Here is a 13,720-nt window from a genome sequence, read left to right on the forward strand (position 1 = left end):
ATCCAGGGCTCCTGTTCTTAGGCTCCTTTTGAAGGAACATAAGCCCCATTGCAGAAGGGGATGGTGGGGGAGGGGGCGGGGCAGGGTGGGAAGGAGCCTTGGGATCTTATAGTTACAACATCTGCAGGGCAGATAACATCTGCAGATAATGACAGGGCAGGGGTGAAGGGTAGAAAGGCCAAGCCATGGAAGGGCTGGGGGAGGAGGGAAGCTGCTGCAGGAATTCTGTCACATCCACTGTTTTCCACTGAATCCCTAATGAGCAGCCTCACCATTTAACCTGCCTGAGACATTGAAGCATGGTCCCCCACCATGGGATAGTGTTTAACTTCTTTTTTTCACTTGAAGGGAAAAAAAAGAAGAAGAAGTCACTGATTGCAATGACATGGGACGTTGGAGCCGTTTGATATGGGACAGCCACATGTCCACGACTTGGAACAGTTTTTGCTTTCCTCTCTCCAAACTGGAGCAGTGTGGCACTGAGGGGAGAGAAGCTCATACAGTCCACGGAGGCTACTGTCCGTAGGAAGCAGATTAGTCAATCCTTATAGCAAAAGTGAATTTCAAATAACAGCTCAAGCATGACGGCTCTGATCACAGCCCAGCGCTTATGTCTACAAAGGAACCATCCAGCGGCCTGGCCATTACTGCAAATGCATTCCTCAACTCCGGCGACGCCAAGCTTAAAATTATGGTCAACTCGAGTGAGAGAAGCAAGATCAACTCGGAATTCATTGCAGCAATTGTAATTAAATCGCCTATTTTCTCCCTTCCCCACCTCCATGCAAAGTGTACAGCTATTTAAACCACTGCAGCCACATCAGGCCCTACAACTGGATTCTCTCTGATAGGACGCTCTCATTTCTGTTGTGGACACAAACCATGAAGAAGAAATAAAGTCATACAAACACCTTCCTGTGTGCTGGCATTGTATAAAACCACACTCACCTTCCGGAAGATTTTATTTGAAACTTCAATGTTTGAAAAACCTACAATTCACACAAGTGAAAAGCAGGGTTCATAAACAAACAAAGAAAAAAGCTGGTGTCCTTAATAATGACTGCAAATTAAGATACAAAGACTTTTTTTTTTTACCTAATAATTTGTAAAAGTTTAATGATTGGTCCCACACTGCTGTGGAAAATCTGGTCTAACTTATTAATGACAACAATAAGTCTAGGAGGCTCTGCCTCAAGCTGCCTGGAACCTCATCTCACCAGCTGAGTGGCTTTGGGCTGAGTAACCTTGTTGTTTTCCACAGAAAACAAGGATCATGATTCTATCTACTCCTCTGGGCAACTGTGAGGACTAAGCGAAAATGCAGAAAAAGTATTTATCCCTGTGCCTGTCATTCAGCACATACCAGCAATTATGTCTATTAATAGTAGGGTGAATTCTGCAAGCATTACATCACTGAATTTTCAAGCATCACACAAACTCCATTATGGCTGCAACTACATCAAAATGTGTCTAAGGCTACGATTGAAGACTGGAAGAAAAATCCAATTAAAACCCATCAAGGTTATCCGTGAGACATTTTTTCCCTCTTACCCACCAAGATTCTTTACATTGTTATAATGTTTACAAAAGAGAGGCAAAGATATATATGTCATTCTTATTGCCAAACAATGTTTGCTATGTGAATTTTATTCCTGATAGGCTAATTAAGAAGGAGGAGAGCTAAATGACTTTGAAAATAACTTAAGAAAACAAGCAACATGGGAAGCTCTCTAAGCACCCATCCCACAAGGAAAAAATAATACTAAACACCTTCTATCAATTAGAGGCTTGATCTGGATAACAGATTGGCCTTTTGAAGAATAAATAGCCATTGGTAGATCTTTCTTATTAGTCATTCATACGTTAGTATAAATTGTTTAATCTGACAGGTCAACATCTAAATGAGATCAAAGGTACTCATTCATAACATTTTTAAATAAGGAATAAAAGAGATCCTTGAGACTTGAAAGATGGTAGGCTTGTTTAAAAAGAAGGAGGAGGAGGAGGAGGAGGAGGAGGAGGGGGAGGAGGAGGAGGAGGAGAAGATGAAGAAGAGATTTTTTGGCAAGTAGAAGTCTTCATAAGTTCCAGGAAATCTGTGTATGTTACTCTATACTAAAACCTCTTACCAATAGAAAAATAATTATACATTCCCAATCTCACGCGGCTCTCTTCAACAGTTATTATCTTCCTCTAATTATTAACACTCTCCATATCTTACACTCTTCAAGGATAACCCTAAAAATAATGCCTCAAGTGCTGGAGGTTCTCCTGTATCAGCCAGGATAGAGAGTGACATGTCCCCTGGGTTAGTGCTATTGATGGGTCATGGCAGAGTCTAACAACTTCTAATGTCTCTTCTGCTATCCAAAGTTGAGTAACTAGCATTCATGTTTTGTATTGTCATAAAATTCAGTCAAGACTAATTGCTTTTTTCCCCCAACTGGGGAAAGCTTCATGATTTATCAGCAGCCGATATTGCTAAGTTAGTTTCCATATTAAAAGTACAAGAATTTGAAAAAAAAAAAGCAAGTGAAATTTCTGAATATAGAAGATATTCATAAGTAACGTTCCCAAAGTAACGAATTAAGCCCTTGAAAAACATAGATAGACTCTTCTTAAGAACACAACAATGGAATGTAAGAATGCAGAGGTGGCCCTTAGACACCTGTCCCAAAAGAGGCTGTCTGTGTCCCATCTCCAGAGTGAGCTTTGGAGGTCGCATCTCCTCACCACCATGTTTTTCTATCTAGTCATTTCCTGCCACTGCACTGGCTTCTCGAAAGTTTCCATTTTCCCCTCTGATATACATAGACATTTAGCTGTCCCTGGTAATAAATATCATCTCTGTCATCCACGGCTATCACTAGTCAGAGAAATTTCTGTTTTTATCTCCTGCGGTTGGGGTGAGCTTTCATATTTGGCTACAAGCACTCTTCTCTTTTAAGCTAGATTCAAATGCTATAAGACAATAATAACCATTAACTATTACTTTAACAATATCTGAGACATAGAGCGATTAGCCCTCTAGCTCAGTAGTTATCAAAAAATGCAAGATTGAAAACATAGCTTTTCATCTTCATTCAATATCCCAACATCCTGCTCAGCTTCACCTAACATATAGAATGTCATTAGAGTGACATCTTTCCAGCCACTGAACCTGGGGTTTTTGATTTGCCACTGTCTCCTATTTTGTCAACCATCTGTTTGCCGTAACGTAATTGTAAATTAGTCTTAATTCTCAGTCCTTCCAAATTCATCGTTTCCTTATTCTTTGTTTACCTCATAGCTAATTGGCACTCATCCTTCAAAGAATTGCTAAAATACAGCCACCTTCTCTAGATGTCTCTTCCCTGAATGTCTGAATGTAGCACTGAGTGTCCCTCTGTGCAGCTGGACATAGCTAAGGGGACAAGGACCCTGTTTCACTAACTTCTTTTTTCTCTAGCACAGGAACTGCTTCTCAACAAATGTTTGTTAATTTTTCCTTCCAGTGACTGAGGCAATAAAAATGGAGGCAATAAAAGCATCCACCAGGCATTCTTCTTTTAGGGAACCTCACCTGATTACTACTTCTCAAGTACCCCCCCCCAAAAAAAAATGACTGGGGAACTAGAGTGAAAGTCTTAGAGTAATTCAAGAGCAGGGAGGATCTACCAAGTAAAGGGCCCAAATGGGGTGGTCTTTCTCTGTGTTCTAGGGGGACAAGAGTTCCACGTAGGGACAGAGGACACATGCAGCACTGTTTCCCTTCACAATACCTTGCGATCCTTGTGCCATTCCTTTGTGGTCTTCATTACATTTAAACAGTTTATCCTGTTCCTATTTCCTCGAGTCCTCGCCCACAATGTTCTTCACACCTGGCCTGGCGTGAATGCCCCATTGAGCCAAGTTCTCCTGTTTCCATCATTCAAACACCTGCTGAAATCCTATTTCCTCTATTAAGCTTCTGGCTAATTGGAAGAGGTAGCAATTTCCCCTTGCAGGCTGGTTCCCCCAGCTTCCTCTCCACAGGACCCTGCACTCAGAGCCCAAGACCTTGGCTTTCTCTGGAGTTGGTCTACCTGGAAAGTTCAGAGATGATAAAGAACATCACCTTGTATTCTTGCCTGGACACATAGAGCCTTAGTAAATTCTTTAAATGAAGATAACAGGCTAAAAATCTCAAATTGCAGATTCCCTCCTGGGCTAGAATATACGCACAGTCAATAACTCCATTAGTATAGTTTTGAAGGCGAAATGCGTTGATGTTCTCATGTGACGCCACTATTCATAAGGCAGACTTGGTCATTGACACTCTTCTTAGGAGCCTTGTCTAGTGACCCCATTTTGTAAAGACTGAGGATATTTAGAAACAGAGGTAGATTTGAGGTTCAATTGTGAAGTTTTATTCTCTCCTAGCATATGCATTTCTCGATTGTATTTTACAAATGAGGAAATTGTGACAGCTAACCCAAATCAAAAACTTTCTACTTGATCAAATAGCAAATCCCAGAATGAATGCCCGTACCCCTCCAGCTTTCAGCCTTTCAACTTAGACACAGCACCGTGTCTCACAGAAGTAAATGAGGGTTAAACGCATGAGGAAGACTTCACAGAAGCCATATGATGGCTCCTTTCTCTTCTCTGATTTCAGAAGCTGGAATCACCCAGCATCAATACAGCTATCAAGACTTTAAAGTTGGGGGCATTTTGTCTGTTCAGAATACAATCGGATCCATTAAAAGACTGACAGTTGATTTCAACGTCTTTTCCACACCTTTCCTGAGGACACACCTTTTTTTATTTTTTTAAACAAGATGCCATTATCCTGCACTGACATGCATTGATACGCTGTATGAACACAGCTTTGATCCTGTGCAAAGTGTTACAGTAACCAGGAAGCAAAAGAAAAAATGAAGGGAGGGAAGCCCTGAGGAGCAGTGTTTTATAAATCAGAATTTCCATGCAATTTATAGATGAGTTCACTGGGTACCACGTTAGAATGTGAATGCAGAGCAAAGAAATTAGCATAACTGGTGACTTTTATGTCTAAAATGTGCACCACAAATGATTCATCTAAATGTTGCATGTTGATCTCTCCTACCCATTTGGATATACTAAGGCAGATCCTCCCTTCATTTTTTCTACCTCTTAATCGTGTTATTTTTGCGATTGCATTTCAGGCTATGGAATGAGTATGATGAGACGTATTAGTACACCAAAAACAAGTTCTACGGCTTCCCAAAGAACCTAACGATCAACCAGGGAGCAGCTCCTGGCATTTGACCTTGTCTGAGTCTAAAAATGAAACATCCATCCTTCATTAAATATTTGCTTGGACAGATCTGTGAATTTTCTGTTTGTTTTACACTAGTCATGGTAACTTTTTATATTGCTGTTTTAAATGTTTATGTATAAATTGAAATCTTAGTAAGTTCATTTAGCCACATTCAGGTTTCTTAATCTTTGGTTCATCTTTTGCTTTTTTTTTTTTTTTATGAAAAGCATCTTCTAGAAGGGAAAGAGAGTTGTATATCCAGTCCTAATCGCTGACAGTCACCTGAAATAGACTATTTGGCATGTGCAGTGTTAACTACATGATCCCATTTCATCCTCAGAACATCCCTAGGAGATACATACTACCACCAGCCCCATTTTATACGTAAGAAGGCTGAGGCTTAGAATGTAAATTAGTGATTCAAGGGAGCTAGAAAGAGGTGAAGACAGAATCTCCCATATTTACAGACTCCGGCTTACTAAATCCAGACTTCCTTGCCCACATTCTGTTGCCTCCACAGGTATGAATGAAGAAGAGCACTTATCAGCTTGCTTATCCAATGCACCCGACAAACAATGTGTCAAAGGTAAAGAAGACAGTGTGACATTTAAAGGTGCAGGCCCTAACCCTTAACTCCAAAAGCTACAGACTTACTATTTACTAGCTTAGCAACTTTCAAACAAGTCACCAAACCTCTCTGTCCTTTATTTTCTTTATTTGTAAAATGAGATAATATTAGTGTCTACCTGAAATGATTACTCGGGGTTAAATTAGTTACCGTCTATGCAGCACCCACAGCAGAGATCAGCCCACGGTAGGAGTCCTATGGGTCATTTATCTTTTGCTTCATAGACATAAACCATCCTAATTCATTTGTGAGATGATGATATAATACACAGACTGGGTAGTGCACAAAAACAGAGATTTTTCTCTCATGGTCGGAGGTTGGGAAGTACAAAATCAAACCCCAGCAATTGGCAAAGGGAAGATTCGAGTCCCTCCTTTGGAGATGTCACCTGCTGCTGCATCCTCAGGAGGAGACTGATGCTGTGTTCTCACGTGGAGGAGGAATGTGAGAGAGCAAACCCATCTCTTTCAAGCCCTTTGATGAGGGTCCTAATCCAATCTAGAGGACTCCACCCTCTGACTTGAGCATAGTCATCTTTTAATACAATCCTATTGGCTGGTAAGTTTTAGCACATGAATTTGGGGGGACACACTCAGACCACGGCAGAAAGCTACTATTTTCTCAGAAAATAGGATATCACGCCCAGGCAAAACCATATTGTCTTATTTTCCCAAAGATTATAGTAATTTGGGGAAACCAATTAGGTCACAACTACTATTTTCTCAACTAAAAATCGAATACAACTTTTAGAAGCATTAAAATAATGTGAGGGATGTCCTAGGAACAGTTTAGTGATGGGTGGTTTTTTGAACTCTAGAGCAGGTACTCTTATTCTTTGTGAATATGACAGAAGCTGCTATAGACCTTCTAAGAAGAACTCACCTGTGCACATACAGGTAAATTTTTGCATATACTTCCAGGTGTTCTGAGATAACTAAAGCTCATGGGTTCTCATTAAGAATCCCCACCTCAGAGGGATATGAATGAATGAAACAAGAACCTCATGCTCTACTTGTGTCCTTAGTAGCCGGTAGGATGATCGTTAAAAAGCCCCAGCACCTCTAAATTAAATATTCTTATTCCTAACTTAACACACACACACACAAAAAAATTAGAGCAGGTGATTTCTTGCATTACTGTCACTTCAAGTTCTGCAATTCAAATTTCTGAAGGACACAGCAAGTTCCATCAAACAACCAGTTTCTTAATTTATTCTTCTCCTCTAGGTTTCCTAATTAATATTGATCTTGCTTTAGCTAGTGCTGCCAATTCTGAAGAAAATGGAAAATTAACTTAATCTTTATAGACATCTCCTAGATTTTGAATTTATAATTTACTGCCCAATTTTACCCAAGTTTCTATGAATGAAATTTGCATATTTATGAACTCCATCAAATCCTTGATCACTAGTGCACACAGCACCATCTGAGCTGCTTACCAACAGAGGACATAAATTGTTATGAAATTCTTCCTCGACTTCCTCATCTCCTTATGAGTACTGTTCATCTTTAAGCCTAAATTAATACTTGGTAGAGAAAAAAAAAGAAGAGAAACTGTACACTATTTATCAGTCCAGAACTTGACTATTAATATAACACAGTAGATCCTGTGGATCACTAAGTTTTCTAAAGTCAAATTGTAGCTACACTGATAAAGTAACACTACTCAGATTTTCATCTTCCTGTGCTATCTGCAAAGTCCTGTTAGGTACATTGTCTCCATTACCACAGTCAACTTTTTATTTTGTTTTTCTTTGATTTTTAAATAACTTTAGATTTACAGAAAAGTCACTGAAATAACTCGGAGAGTTCTGGTGATTTTCCATTTCCTCTTGTGGACTCACTTAAAGAACCATCATGGTACATGTGTCAAAACTGAGATGATAGCCCTGGTGCAATATTAAGCCACACGCATCACTTGGATCTCGACAGGTTTTTCTGCTGATGTCCTTTTCTGTCATAGGAGCCAGTTCAGAACACCACACTTGCTTTTTTGTGACATTGTCACAAATTTCCATTGTCTCCTCTGGTCTGTGATCATTTCTCGGTCTTTCCAAACTTTTCATGACGCCTTTGAAGAGTCTACAACAGTCATCTAGGATGTCCTTTGGTTGTGTTTGTCTGATGGTGACTTATGATTTGCCTGGGGTTATGTTTCTTAGGTAAAGGATGCCACAGAGGTGAAGGTCCCCTTGCACTACATAGTCACAGAGGATAGCACTGGCATTCCTTGCCACCAGTGATGGTGACCTTGATCACTTAAACTAACATTTGCCTGTGCTTTGCATTTTAAAAACAAACTTTCCCTTTCCTTAATTTATTCATTGGAAATGAGTCACTAAGTCCAGCTCTTATCCAAAAGAAGAAGAATGTAGCGCTCACTTTCTGAGGTGTGCAGCCGTGTGGGGGAGGGGAGGACATGTATTTACATGTATTGTTTGCACAACCGTTTCTGTGAACAACACCTCTGAAAGCACATATTACTGTTTTCATTTCCAGAGGAAAAGACTGAGGTGCAAACGAGCCAAATCTCACAGCTCAGATGCTGTAGGGTCAGTTGGTCAAACCAGCTCATCTATCTCCAAATCCATTCACCCATCTTTCCAGGACATTATAGCAAAACACACTTCAAGATTCACTTTACTAAAACACATCTTAACTGATGCCATTGGAATGTGACCCAAAGGGTGAGTGTGATTTCCAAAATCTACTTTGAGGCATTTCCCATCTGATGTAGAAAACTCCAGTTCCCGCGGATCCACTCCATCCTCCATCTGGGCACTGCTCTGCCTCTGATCTCCCCAGATAGGTTTTTTTTTTCTCCTAGAAGAGTATCCAGCCAAAGGATTTGAGACCTCTCTTTAGATGAAAGAAAGATCTGTTGTCCCCAAACCCAGCTGGAAGCCAACCGCAAGGCACACCCACCTCTCAGGCCTGTGGAGGATCTGCACTGTGGGACAATCCCGGCTTGTCCCCTGCCCGCTGTCAGCAGGCTTGCAAGAACTGTTGACTGGTAATGGTTGCCACTCACAGTCAAAGCACACCCAATTGTAACAAGTGGGACCAAGGGGGGCGGTGGGGAAGGCGTATCACATTACCCAGGAGTCAGGTCACTGGACTCCCCTCGTGGGAAGTTCAGGAATTTGCAGACATTTTAAAGTTGGCACTCCTTCTGGCACCATGACTTGTCTTATCAGTTGGTCAAGTGATGTCTCCCAGGCACTACCTTGCTCATGGCGACCAGCTGGACCCGCAGGAGAGCTGATCCAGAGTGACAGGGTCCCGCCCACCCGCACTCACAGTCTGACCCAGACAGCAGCTTGCAGGTACTGGGAGAGATTCCATCCAAACACAAAGAGGAGGGTTTGTCCAGGGGTGGCCATGTTTGATGGTTAGTGGGCTCTGTTGTCTACCTTAGAGTTGATGAGTGTGTGTGTGAGAGAGAGAGAGAGACAGAGACAGAGACAGAGACAGACAGACAGAAATAAGAGGCAAGATTACAAGCCCTATAAGAGTTTAAGAACTAGAGGAGGAAAATACAGTTCACTGTTTATCAATTTAAGATTTCAATATTAAGTTTAATGAACTACCCCCACCCCAAGTGCTGCTCTGCTGTACCTAACACAAGAAGTATGGAGGTGACCCCCTACACACTGGCTCACCACCTCCCATCCCTGGGTATTCTCTGCCCTCCTGTGCCCTGGACCCTTGTCCTGATAATATGTTTAACATGCCTTTGTGTAAGGAGTGATGTGCCCTAGAGAGGAAATGGTCTGGATTTGGTGCTTCCACTGGCAAAGCAGCCTCCTGTTGGTCCACAGTCCATCTCTCTCCTCTCCTCTTCTCCCGTCCCCCCCCTCCTCCTCCTCCTCCTCTTCCTCTTCCTCCTTCTCCTCCTCCTCTTCTTCCTCCTCCTCCTCCTCTTCCTCCTCCTTCTTCTTTTCCTTCTTACTCTCTCTCTCTCCTTGTGGAGTCAGCAGACTCATCTCTCTCTACAGGATATTTTCTCTCTCAGTCTCAATTTTCCAGTCTTTAAAAATGTGGATAATGGCTGGGCGCAGGGACACACACCTGTAATCCCAGTGGCTCAGGGGGCTGAGGCAGGAGGATCTTGTGTTCAAAGCCAGCCTCAGCAAAAGCGAGGCGCTAAGCAACTCAGTGAGACCCTGTCTCTAAATAAAATGCAAAACAGGGCTGGGGATGTGGCTCAGTGCTTGAGTGTCCCTGAGTTCAATCCCTAATAACTGCCCCTCCCAAAAAAATGTGGATAATGGTCATATGTTTACTGAAATAATTTTCAAAGTTAATTTATCTCCAAAACATTTTATAAACTGTGAAACATGGTTCACATTGAAGGAAACACAAAGCACTTTCATACATCACCTTGATATGTTTTCCAGTCAAGTGGAGATCACCACATCAACTTCTCTTCAGGAATTATTTTGTTTGTATCAAACGTTTAAAGTTTATGTGAATTCGACTGCTGATTTACTTCAAATTGGCTACTTAAATAAAGATCGATCAATCACAGGCTATTAAATGTGTAGCCTGTTACATTGGAAAACACATTATTTTAAAATCCTTTTTTAAATGTAGTTAAATATATGTAATATAAATTTTATAGTCTTAACCATTTTTAAGTATTTAGCTGTGCATATACTATGGTTTGTGCACCTATCTCTGCCGTCCAACTCCAGAATTCTTTCTATCTTCCCCACCTGAATCTCTGTACCCATGAAATGTCAACTCCTCATGACCCTTTGTTCCCAGCCCCTAGCAACCAGTATTCTGCTTTCTGGCTCCATGAATCTGGCTGCTCTAAGACCTCATGTAAGGGAAGTCCCAACATCAGTCCATTGCTGCTGGCTTATTTCACTTAGCAAAATGTCTTCAAGGGCTATCTGGGTTGTAGCATGAAACACATGGGTTTTGGAGCCAAAGGATCTGAAGCCTCTTTCCATCTCTACCATTTAGTAGCTAAAACTATGGGTGGATGAGTCAAAAATAAAATCCTCCAACTGGGATATAGCTCAGTGGTCAAGAGCCCTAGGTTTGATCCCCCGCACCACATAAAACATGAGTAAATAAAAATAGAATACAGTCGCCAAGGAAATAAGTGAGCCAAAACAGTGAACTGAACCAGTAAGCACACACCCACACATGCACACTCACACAAGCACACATACACACAAATGGCAGGGAGCAGATACTGAAAATATAGCGTCTGACTCTGGAGATAAAACGTCACCAACCTCTGTGGGCTACACTAGAAGGACCACCTCTGTGTTTCTATTTCCCCTGTTTTGTGGTGGTTGACAAGAGGCCATCACTAGCTGTGATCCCAGTAAGGTGAGAGGCTGAGGCAGGAGGATCACAGGTTCACAGCCAGCCTCAGCAACTTAGGGAAACGCTGCCTCAAAATGAAAATAAAATAAAGAAATAAAGGGAGAAAGGAAAGAAGGAAAAAGGGTTGGGGAGGTAGCTCAGTGGTAGAGTGCCCTTGGGTTCAATTCCCAGTATCACCAAAAAGAGAGAGAGAGAGAGAGAGAGAGAGAGAGAGAGGCTACCACAGTTTTTTAAGGGTTGACTACTTTGAACATATTTTTTAAAAAATCTGCTGTACTGGTTTATAAGAAATTAAGTGATGTTTTCTCTAATTAGAATAAAGATAGATACCCAATTGGAAAAAAAAATGACTTTGAGTTTTATGATAAAATATAACCAGTGAGTACTGGGTATCTATGAATGGTAGAAGAGAAACTAGATCTTGTCATGATGGATCATACAGTCTTTTTTTTTTTTTTTTTTTTTAAGAGAGAGAGAGAGAATTTTTTTAATATTTATTTTTCAGTTTTCCACGGACACAACATCTTTGTTTGTATGTGGTGCTGAGGATCGAACCCGGGCCACACGCATGCCAGGCGAGCGCGCTACCGCTTGAGCCACACCCCCAGCGCGGATGACGCAGTCTTATGGAACCCCTGTGGTCACCTATGTGCTTTCATTTGACCTTCACACATGGGAACTTTTCATGCTCTTGGGAGACGTGCAAGACTTTGTAACTTTCACTAAGTGTGGTTCGCTTCTCTTTTCAGACTACATATACACCCTTTCTCATGTTTGTGTATTTTATTGCTGATCCATTTTAGACAACTGTGCCTTCGTTTTGCTGGGATGTATTTGCTATATTTTCCTAGCTGTGTGTACTAAATAGGAATGGCTATTCTAATGAGAATTAAAAAGCTGATGTTAAATGAATCATTTTAAAAAGATAAATTTTCAATGTTTCCATACACCAGGCTGCTGACTTGGAAATGTTTTCACAATATGTTTTTAACCTGAAAGTTGGACCAAAATGACTGTTTCTAGCCACACAGAGGAGGGAGAAAGAAACCAACTGATAAACACTTCTACGGCTTCAAGACTTTCCTGTTACCAGCAGTGCAAAGCAAACATCACTCAGCTAAATATGATCTTAAACTTTAAAAGAAAAAAAATCTAAAGAAAAAAAAAAAACCCTAAGTATTCTTCATCCTGTTTATGTCCCGTGTGCTACAGTTAAAGTTAGGTAATCTAATTTAGATATTCACTGACACTTATAAATATGCACACAAGAAGAACTCGTTCAATGAAAACTGAGATGTACACATAAGCATGACCCTGGGGAAAATTGTTATGTATGGCAGAAAAATTCATAAAGACTGATAGGGAATAAAAATTGGAAAAATAAAATGTTTGCACTCGTCTTGTTTTACTTTAAAGGAAGTTAAGCTGAAAATCATGACTGAAACATTAAGTGTGCAATTTATGCAAAAAAGAAAAAAGAGACACTGAGCAAAGGAAGGAACTCCAATCATAGCCAATTTTTTAAAATCAGCATCCTATCTCAGCTGACTCATAAAAATTCAGATGCTATGTTGCACTTCTAGGAACAAAAAAATTAAAACTCTATATTTGTGTGCACAGCTGTGTTGCTGAATAAATACTCACAAATATCCTCTTTCCCCCTCTTTTCTTCTTTCTTCTGTGTCATAAGTGATACAAAGAGAGAATTAAGGAACGTGACGCTTGAATAAATCTTACCTGTCAGGTATGACTACTGAGATAAAGGCTTGAGAATCATTGCTTTAGAAAATGACTTATAACCAACTCCGTGTATGCAGTGGTTTACTAGAGGTTAAGAAAAACTTCAATGCAGAATTGCTCATTTTCTATATCTTACTCAAATAATTTAAAAAAAAAAAAAGTGTCCAAAGAAGTTAATGGGGTAGGAGGGGAAGGAAGACAAGGATTTTGAAGTAACAGAGGAGAAATCGTGATGTCAATCAATTTCACCCTTTGGGGGTTTTCTTAAAGCAGCAAACCTATTGCAGTTCTCTTGGGTGAGCAGCATTTGTGCAGAGTTCTCAGGGTTGCAATGACTCACGAAAAGACACCTCTTCTATAGGCAAGTTCATTCCACAGAGAAAAGTGTCCACGTATCCCAGAGAGCAGTTTGTACACTGCACTGATCTGGTTCAACAAATATTAAATAATAGCCTGTTGAAAAGGAAAAGGCAAATACTGTGAGTGGATAACAAAGGCTCCTTTCTGTGTTAACTTTAGCAGATAAAGGTATGTGGCCTCCATGGTGATTTCTTTCAATCAGACTTTAATGCAAAGCCGGATATTTTTTTGACAGAGTAAAGTCCTTAAAAAGCCCTCATTGGAAGCTCCGTATTGATTTGTCATTACGTTCTAAGTCGTTGCCGTTGTATTAGACTTAACAACACAGTAACATTATATGAAAAGAAAACCTGTTTCTACAAGCTCTTCCCACAACTCTGAGCAGCA

The sequence above is a fragment of the Marmota monax genome, unplaced genomic scaffold (assembly GCF_021218885.2).
Source record: "Marmota monax isolate L192 unplaced genomic scaffold, Marmota_monax_Labrador192_F-V1.1 WCK01_AAM20220418_F8-fsc00029, whole genome shotgun sequence".
Lineage (NCBI taxonomy): Eukaryota > Metazoa > Chordata > Mammalia > Rodentia > Sciuridae > Marmota > Marmota monax.